Below are 10,862 nucleotides of genomic sequence, written 5' to 3'. Positions count from 1 at the left end.
TCCAGGGCATCCTTGTACCTGTGGCTGTCAGAGTATTGGTCCCGTTATGTCGCATTAAATGATACACCGTTCACTGTTTGCTACCACCACTGTGGTGTCATACACGGAGTAGATCCACTGCAGCTCTCCTTGTTGGAAGTGGGGTCCACGATGGACTGCGGACAGCCGTGGCTAGCTACTTTGACTGCAGCCGTTTGAATTACTTGGTTCAGGTACACCGTAATTTCTTCCCTCTGACAGCTCTTGACCTTTTCTGCTGTCATTACCGCGTTTCTATCACCCTGTTCCGAAATTGGCAAACCCCTGCCTTTTCCCAAGCGCACAAATTCTCCGAGGTCCCCCACCACAGTGAGTAACGGTGATTAGCAAACATGTAAACTGTTCATGATTATCCGCTGCCGGGAATCGAACCAATACACGCAACCGTGCCTCATCCGTGTTAACCCCTAGCGATGCTATGAATTCTACTGAGTAGGCTTCCTGATGAGTTCCAACTCAGGCTGCTACTCCTTCCATACCTCTCGTAACCCCGTGAAGTACTGCTCTAGTGTTAGTAGAAATATATTCAGTTCTCGAGAACTATCATGGTAAATGGCTAACTACAAGCTCGTCATAATCACTACAGCGTCGGTTACGCTATGATTGCAACAGCCTGGCGATTGTGATCCTCGGTTGCAACACATCCGCTATAGCCTGCTTAGCAACATGCATGTTCCATTATTTCATTTGTCAGTTTCCACAAAATCCTCGTATTGTTCTATACCTAGCGTTCCAAGCTCTTCAGCTGCATGGTAAGCCACTTAACCACTGAATTACTGCCTTTCAGCATTTCCTTCAACTGTTATATGCCCCCGTTCTGATCTCTGTTGCTCTCGCTGTCGCAAAGTGTGCGACGCCATTGCTCGCCGCATTTAACTACGAGCTTTCCATGTTTCGTTTTTTTCTTTCTTCAGCAATGTTCTCACTAGTTTGATGAGACCTACCATGAATTCTTGTCTTAGACCAACCTTTTCACGTCCTCAATTACTTGCTCGATGTATACCGATCTCTGTCTTCGTCTATATTCGTAGTTGTCACCCTCTACAGCTCCCTCTAGTACCACGCAAGTAAATCTCTGACGTCTTGACATATGTCCTACCATCCTGTCCGTTCTTCTTGTCAACGTTTTCTATATATTCCTTTCTTCTCCGATTCTGCGGAGAACCTCGTCACGAGTCCATTTAATTTTCAAAATTGTTTCGTAGCTTCACACGTCAACTGCTTCGATTCTCTTCCGTTCCTCTTTTCCCACAGTCCATCGTACACTACCATACAATTCTGTGCTCCAAACGTACATTCTCAGAAATTTCTTCCTTAAAAGAAGGCCTATGTTTGATGTTTGTAGATTTCTCTTGAGCAGAAATGCCCTTTTCGGCAGTGCTAGACTATTTTTTATGTCGTCCTTATTCCGTCCATCATGGATAACTTTGCCGCCTAAGTAGCACAATTACATAACATCGTCTACTTCATGATCACCAATTCTCTCCTCGTTTCTGCTACTTCTCATTACTTTTATCTTTCTGCAGTTTACTCTCAATCAATTTTCTCAAGTCTTTAGACTGTTCACCCCATTAAACAAATCCCGTAATTTTTCTTCACTTTCACTGATTATAGTAATCAGCTATTCTTATCATTGATATCTTTCACCTCGATTTATATACCTACCCTTAGACCTCTCTTTTGTTTCCGTCACTGCTTCTTCGATGTACAGATTGAACAATAAGGTCGAAAGTCTACATCCCCTTCTTAAACGCTTTTAGATCCGCTCACCCCGTTGTTGGTTTTCCTCTCCTTATTTGCTCCCTTGGTTCTTGTGTAAATTGTGTATTACCTTCTCTCACTACAACTTACCCCTAGTTCCCCCAGATTTTAGACCATCTTGTGCCATTTGACGACGTCGAACGCTTTTTCCAGGTCGAAATGCATAATAATGTGTCTTGGCTTTTCTTCAGTCTTGTATCCGTTATCAATCTCAAAATCAGACCAGCGTTGCTGTTCCTTCATCTTTCCGTAAGCCAAACTGATCGTCATGTAACAGATCAACAGTTTTCTTCTCCATTCTTAAGTGTATTTATTCGATCTACTCCCTCCTCTGCATCTAACAGTGCGATTTTCATAGGTTCTTAATGTTATCACCATTGCTTTTAATTTCACCAAAGGTTTATTTTGATTTTCTGTATAATGAGCCAGTCCTTCCGACAGTCATTTATTTTTCGTTATCTTCATATTTTTCATGCAGTCATCTCGTCTCCTATTTTTTTCCTTCCTAAATGACCAGAATGTCTTTACTTGAACATATTTGCATATCCTTCATTCCTTTAGGAGTTTAATTTTTTTTTCTTTTACCCACAGTTTCACACATACGTTCGTTACACTTATCATCTTTCTTTGAAACTTCTGGTATTGCCTTTCTTTAGAAACATCCGTTCCTTTTCAACTGAACCGCCTACTGAACTGTTCCTTATCGCAGCATCTATAGCCTCAGAGAATTTAGAAGTATCTCCGTCTTCCCTAGTACATGCCTGCCCACCTTCTATGCTCATGGATTCTTCCTGTCTAGCCTCTTAAGCCTACTGCTCATCATTGTGATCGGAGAACATATCTGATCCTGTGTAAGCCTTACAACCCAGTATCTGATTTCGTAACCTCTGCTTGACCTTGATGTAATCTAACTGAAATCATCCTGCATCTTCCAACCTCTTTAATTATATCTGCTCTTATTGTTTCTCCTTTCTCACTCCTATTAATAAGCCCACATTCTCCTGTAACCCTTTATTCTACTCCTTCCCCTACAAACGCATTCCAGTATCCCATGACTATTACATTTTCGTCTCCCTTTACGTACCGAATTACCCATTTAGTATCTACATGTAGTTTCTCTACCTCTTTACCTTCCGCTGGTGACGTCGACGTGTGTACCTGAACATTTTGCTGTCGGTAGTGGTTTGCTGTCGATTCTGATGAAAGCCGTTCTGCCAGTGAACTGTTCTCAGTAACACACTCTTTGTCGTACATTCCTATTCATAATGATTCTACTCCAGTTATACCATTTTCTGCTGCTGTTGATATTGCCCTATACTCATCTGACCAGAAGTCATTGTCCTCTTTCCATTTCACTTCACAACCCACACAATATCTAGACTAAGAACTAGAATTTCCCTTTTGACATATCCTAGCCTCCCTAACATGTTAAAACTTACGACACCCAAGCCCAGACTTTTAAAACGTTGTCCTTTCGTTGATCATTCAATCTTTTCCTCTTGGTAGTTTCCTCTTTGGCAGTCTCTTCCAACAGGTCTGACTGGAGGACATTCAGAATCTTTTGCCAATGGCAAGGCGTTACAACACATTTTTAATCACAAGCCACATGTCCTGTGGATAGATATTATTTGCTTTTAATGCTGTGGTTTCTAATGCTTTCTGCATCGTGATACCGTTCGTAGTTGCTGATGCTTCCACCTTTTATGGCAGTTTCCTTCTGCAAGGACACGAAAGTGCCATTAACCTCTGTTCGCTCCTCTGCCCTCTTTCACATGGTCTTTGGTGAAATGTTGGTAACTTCTTATGCCGGAAGACTTCGGCCACCACTGCCATGGTTTAATAGGAGATGGGGCTCTAACCCGTAACATGATTTTTTGATTAATGGTCAAAGATGCTACCCCTAGACCACAAAACGGCTCTGAGCACTATGGGACTTAACTGCTGAGGTCATCAGTCCCCTAGAACTTAGAACTACTTTAACCTAACGAACCCAAGGACATCACACACATCCATGCTCGAGGTAGGATTCGAACCCGCGACCGTAGCGGTCGCGCGATTCCAGACTGTAGCGCCTAGAACCGCTAGGTCACCCCGGCCGGCCCTAGACCACATGTGTCCTACCTAGATCACAGGTGTCCTTAGTGACCGTATCTATTCGAAAGATTTATGGAACTTATCGTATTCTCCCACAGCTAGTTCAAGTACATCTCTGTTCTTTGCTTCCCGTCATAGTCCAGAGAAAAACAGCCTCCAACTTCTTCACCTCATTTCTCAACTCCCATGTGTCAGAGACTAGTTAGCACCCATCGACTGCTAGTGTTGACAACATCTTATTGTGTGATAGAAAGTACTGTTGTCTCCAGGTGCTGACCCCGTCCGTAGTGCCATCGTTTCACTGTCCAATCACTCTTTATATCCCTCTCCCTCTACAAAGAAGTCTGTTGCCATTGTTATATTTCTGAAACATGTAACAATATTAAAACCCTACACTAAGCACCGCAATACTGCGATGTATGAATATTACTGTGTAAAGAGTCTCACTACGAATGTTATCTTCCAATAACTACACATCATACTATGAATTCACTTAACTCAGCTATTATACTACCACATATCGAAAAATACGCTCAAAATCCATCCTCACTTCCGTTACTTTAGTGTATGAAGTACTTCCTGCATGGGTCACGTAACAGCGTCCTGCCTCACTTATTTCTTCCCATCATTTATGAAGAATTGGGGTTCGATACCCACAGAAAAGTATCTGGAGTACTTTCGAATGATCATAGGTGACAAACAGGCATCGTCGTCATTCTCGTTGGTAGCTTAAGCTTGATGTCGATTGGCAGCGTAGTATCTGTCGGTTGGTATTGATCTTTGTACCTTGCAAACAGTTTTTTGACTTACTCTTTGGGGTGTATTGGTTTGACAACTTTAATACCCTGTGGTCACGTTACCTTTCGTTTGACCTTCGTCTTCCCTACCTTTCACCTCTGATTGACTTCCGGTTTTCCTATGTTTTACCTCCGTTTGACCATTTGTCTACGTTAGTAGTCATATGCCTTTGATATGTTCCTTTCTGTTGCTCATTTTTTATGTCTTAAATTGCAGTGCGCTCAAATTCTCAGGCAGTTTCGCTATACAATTTTTGAGTCCATTGCTGTTCAATTGCTGTCCATTTCTTGTGACCCAAATTAATGTGTCCTCAAGTTTTCAATTAGTTTTCTGTCCGGTTTTGTGATCCTTTATACTGTCCAATTTTTGTGTCTATTTTTGCTGTTCATTATTTGTGATCATTTTTGCTGTCCATGTTTCTGTCCCCATTTCTAGTGCGCTCGAATTTTCAGTCAACTCTGCTGTTCGTTCCTTGTGTCCATTTTTGATGTTCATTTCTTGGGAGCTCTTTTGCTTTTTATATTTGCTATCCATTTTCTGTGTCCATTTCTGATGTCCGACTTTGCTGCAAATTTCTTCAATTCCTAATTCTAGTGCTCTCAAAGTTTGAATCAATTTTGCTGTTCACTTCCACGTCCATTCCATATTTTTTTTTATCCAGAATTGTAGTAGGCTTGGATTTTCAATCGCTTTAGGTGTCAGTTATTGGTGAACATTTTTGTATACATTTTTGCTGTCCATTTTTGCTGTTCATTTTTTGTGTATGTACATGCTGTCCATTTCTGTTGTCTAGTTTTTGTGTCCAAATTCTGTGCACTGAACTTTTAAAGTAGTTTTTCTGTCCATTTTTTGTCTACATTTCTGCTGTTCGTTTTTGTGTCAATTTATGGTGTTCATTTTAGCTGTCCATTTTTTGGTCTAGAATTCTAAAACCTCTCAAATTTTCAGTCAGTTTTTATGTTCACTTCTTACGTCGACTTCTGCTGTCCCAAATTTTAGTGCACTCAAATATTCACACAGTTTCGCTGTCCATTTTTATATACATTTTTGTTGTTGATTTTTGTGTCTTTTTGTTGTTTGTTTTCGTTTATATTTTTGTTGTCCTTTTTAGTTGTCCATTTTTTGTGTCTCAAATTGATGTGCACGCAAATTTTCAATCAGTTTTCTCTACATTTTCTTCTCTCAATTTTTGATGACCATTTTTCTGTCCACTTTCTGTATCCCAGATTCCAGTGTGCTCAAATTATCAATGAGTTTTTTCCGATCATTTTTCGTTACCCAAAACCTAGAGCACTCTAATTTGTAATCGGTATTGCAATTCAACTCTTATGCCCATTTTTCAGTACGTTTTTAGTGTCAAACTCTCGTGCAAACAATTTTTCAATCAGTTTTGTGTAAATTTTTTGAGCCCACTTTCGCTGTTCATGGTTCCGTGTTCATTTATGCTGTCCGTTTTTGTTGTCACTGTTTATTTCCCAATGTTAAGTGTATTGAAATTCTCTATCAGTTTTGCTGCTCATTATTTGTGTTAATTTTTGCTGTCCAGTTTATGTGTTCCACATTCTAGTGCTCTCAAATTGTCAGTCGGCTTTGCTGTCCATATTTTGTGACTTTTTTGCTTTTCATTCTTGAGTCCAATCTTATTATTAATGTTTGTGTCCATCCTGCTTGTTCACTTTTGTTGTCAATTTTCTGTGTTGCAGATTATCGTGCGCTCAAAATTTACTCTGTTTTGCTGTCTGTTCCTTCTGCCCTTTTTTTCTGTCCAACTCTTGTGCCCATGTTTGTTGTCCAATTTTGCTGTCCATTTTTACTGTCCTTCTTTGGCGTCCAATTTTTCTGAATATTTTTGGTGTTCATGTTTTGTCTCCATTTCTGCTGTGCATTTTTGCTGGCAGTCTTTGCTGTTCCTTTTTTCCCTAAATTCCAGTGTCTGTCAGTTTTGCTGTCCATATCTTGTGCTCATTTTAGCTGTCTATGTTTGCTGGCCCTTTTTTGTGTTCCAGATCGTACCGCCCTCAAATTTTCAGTTTTGCTACCTGTATATTTTACCCATATTTGGCTGTTCATTTGATGTAACAATTTTTGGTGTTCCTTTTTGTTTTCAATTTTTGTGTCTCGCATTCTAGTGAGCTCAGATTTTTTGCTGTACCCTTTTGTGCTCTTCTTCACTGTCGAACATTTATGTCCATTTTTTATCAATTTTAACTATTCATTTTTGTATCTATTTATGCTGGCCGTTTTTTAAACCCAGACTCTAGTGCACTCAAATTTTCAATTGCCTTTGCTGACTATTATTAGCGCCCGTTTTTGCTGTTAGTATTTGCAGTATATTTTTTGTGCCTCATATTCAGGTGAGCTCAAATTTTCAGTCAGTTTTGCTGTCCATCTCTTGTCCCCCAAAACCTAGTGCGCTCAAGTTTTCCATAAATTCTGCTGTCTACTTTTTTTTTTGCCCAATTATGTTGTTCAATTTTTCTGTCCTTGTTCTGGGTCTCAATTTTGGTGCACACCAATTTTCAGTTTTGCTGTTCATATCTTATGTCCATTTTCGATGTCATTTATTTTCAGTCTCAAACTGCACTTTGCTCAAATTTCGACAAATTTTGCTGTTTGGTTTTATGTCCATTTTTGTTGTTAATGTTTTTGCGTTACAATTCTTGTGTTCCAAGTGGACACCAATATCAAATCAGCTCTCCTATTCATTTCTTATGTCTTTCTTTGCAGTTCATCTTTTATGTCCATTCTTACTGTCAATTTTTGGCTCCCCAGATTTTAGCGCAATCAAATTTTCAATCAGTTTTGCTGTCCATTGCTTGTGCCCATTGGTAATATTCAGTTTTTTGTCTTTAATTGCTCTCCATTTTTGCTGGCCATTTCTGCTGCTTGTTTTTGTGTCCCTTCCTTCTGTCCAGTTTTTGTATCCTTTATTTTATTTTTGCTGTCCATTTTTTTGTGTCCCAAATTGTTGTGCACTCATATTTAAATGGAAATTTAAATTTAATTTCAAAAGGCAGTTCCCTAATTTGATTCTCATTTATTTTGATCATTTATAGCGCAGTGCTTTTTTATCTATAAGATTCTTTGCTGTTGATTTTTTTTCTGTCGATTTGATTTTCAATTTCTTCCGTTCACTTCTAGTGCAGTGCCTTTTTTCCGTGATGTCTTTTACTATTCATTTTTATCTATGGATTTGCTGCCCTTTTTTTGCTATTCTTTTATAGTGCAGTGCTTTTTTCCTATATGACTTTTTTGCTGTCCCTTTTACTATAGATATGATGCTTATTTTTTTGTTTATTTACAGTGCATGCTATTTTTCATTTGTTCATTGACGAAATTTAAATCTAGATGTATGGTTAGACAGTTGCTACTCACTCAAGAAGCTCAATAACGCAAATACTTCTAAGTATTTTTAAAAGATTGTATTGTATTAAACTGGGAACCTAGAAACGATGGAGAGGCATTGTCCCGCCGTGGCCCTCAGTGGTTCACAACCCCACAACAGGCCATACCAGTGCCCCCAACCCTCCGCTGCCCCACACTGAACCAAGGGTTATTGTGCAGTGCGGCCCCCAGTAGATTCCCCTGGGGACATCTCATACCAGACGAGTGTAACATCAGATGTTTAAGTGGTAGAGTAATTATGGTGTATGTGTACATGGAAACAGTGTTAGCGCAGCAATCGCTGACACAGTGTACCTGAGGTGGAGTAAGGGGAACCAGCCAGCATTCACTGAGGTAGATCGAAAACCGCTTTAAAAATCATTCACAGGCTGGTGGGCACACTGGATCTCGACACTAATCCACTTGGTGGACTCGTGCCGGGGCGGCATGCCTTCCCACTCGGGAAGGCTACACGGTGGGGGGGGGGGGGGGGGCGCTTAAAAAGGTTAGTGTGGTAGAAGCAAATAATTTATTTACATTAGTGGCTCTAAATATTTAAAAATGGATGTGGTGTAAAAGTTTTTATTGGGCTTTATAACGAATTTAATATTATTTTGCCAAACCGATACTTGAAATTGATGAGTGGATGGGATGTTTAAAGTTTTTGAAGATGATAATATTAAACTGAGAAATAGAGGAATTAAGGAACTTAAAGCTAATGATAATGAATTTCATAATCCAAAATTTTTGGTTTAATTGAAATAGGCCGTTACAGCCTAACTGATTATTTGTCTTTTGAGCAATTCATTTTTAATGTTTTTATGCAACAATTAACGCTTTTTTTCGTTCATTTATGCAAGTGCGTGTAGTATGTGGCGTGTTGGGTGTCTGATGTTGTTGGTCCTTATGCAGACGATATTGTTTGCCCAGTTAATGTGTTACAATGCACTCAACGTGCCTACCTACTAGTAGTATTATATATTACCCGTCTTTTCCTATAGCTTACTCTTCTTGTTGTCAAAGTTTCGAACATCTTGACGCATTTTACAAATTGTCGAGCGTTTGTTCTAGGACCACATTTCCGAATAACTGTTTTGATTCTATTTGAGTCTTGCTTCTGTTATCAAGCTGAGGTCAGTATCGCCTTTCCCTCGTCTTCAGCTTTCCTAAAACCAAAGTGATCACCAGCTAGCACATCCTCAATTTTCTTCTCTCTTCTTTAGTATATTACCCAAGTCAGCTGCTTGGACGCATGAGTTGTTAGGATGGTTGTCAGGAACTTATCGCAGTTATCTCATCTTCGGAAATGTGTGGCTGATACTTTTTCGAAAATCTGATGGTACTGAAATAGTCTCATAGATTCTACACACTAATTTGAATACATTTTTAATTGTTATTTCTGCTAATGATTCTAGTAGTGATGACGGAATGTTATCTGTTCCTCCTCCTTTATATTTTTTAGGTCTTCCTGAGCTCTTCTACATTCTGTCTCTAATACTGGATCCCCCAGTTTCTTCTTCTATCATGTAACCAGACAAGTCCTACCTATCATCGATACCTTCAATGTATTCTTTCCGCCTATCCGCTCTTTTCCTCTGTATGCTAAGTCTCTCCTTCGAAAGATCCCTTTCAATTTCTTCACATTTTTCCTGCAGTCGTTTCGCATTATCTGCACTACACTTCGTATTTATTTCATTCCTAAGCGAGTTTTGTTGCTGTGTTCCTGTCTTTGTGTATGTGTGTGTATGTGTGTGTGTGTATGTGTGTGTGTGAAATCTTATGGGATTTAACTGCTAAGGTCATCAGTCCGTAAGCTTACACACTACTTAACCTAAATTATCCTAAGGACAAACACACACACCCATGCCCGAGGGAGGACTCGAACCTCCACGGGGACCAGCCGCACAGTCCACGACTGCAGCGCCCAAGACCGCTCGGCTAATCCCGCGCAGGTCCTGTCTTTCCCTGGATATTTTTGTGCTCCCTTCCTTCGTCGATCAGTTGAAGTTTTCTTCTGTTACCCAAGGTTTCTCCGGAGTTAACTCCCTTAAACCCCTTTTTTTCTTTCCAACTTCAGTGAGTGTCATTTTTAGAGATGTCAACTCCTCTTCAACTGAACTGCATACTCTGGTGTCCCTGATCGCATTATCCACACCAATGGCGTCGCAACGTTCCGCAGTACTACAGATTCCTTCATTCCGCACTGGTTCTTCCATACGATTCTTTTAAACTTCACTCTACTGAAACTTCCTGGCAGATTATAACTGTGTGCCGGACCGAGACTCGAAGTCGGGACCTTTGCCTTTCGCTGGCTCTACCAACTTAGCTACCCAAGCATGACTCACGCCCTGTGCTCACAGCTTTGGTTCTGCCAGTATCTCTACTCTTTATCATTACCAAACCATGTCGTGAGCCGCGCGGAGTGTACGCACGGTTAGAGGCGCCATGACACGAATTGCGCGACCGCTCCAGCCGGAGGTTCGAGACCTCACTCGGGCATGGGCGTGTGTGTTGTTCTGAGCATAAGTTAGTTTAAGTAATATGTAAGTCTAGGGACCAATGACCTCAGCAGTTGGTCCACACACACACACACACACACACACACACACACGCACACACACACACACATACATGCGCGAGCATGCGCACACGCACACATGCCGTGAGTGCTTCTAAGAACGCTTTACAATCCAGTCTCAGACTTCGGAATATCTGTCTCACTATTAAGTAATTGAGACGGAATCTGCATTTGTACCTATATATGAATAATCCTTCTTCATGAACCG

Source organism: Schistocerca americana, chromosome 7 (assembly GCF_021461395.2).
Source record: "Schistocerca americana isolate TAMUIC-IGC-003095 chromosome 7, iqSchAmer2.1, whole genome shotgun sequence".
Lineage (NCBI taxonomy): Eukaryota > Metazoa > Arthropoda > Insecta > Orthoptera > Acrididae > Schistocerca > Schistocerca americana.
This window is presented reverse-complemented; position numbering follows the sequence as displayed.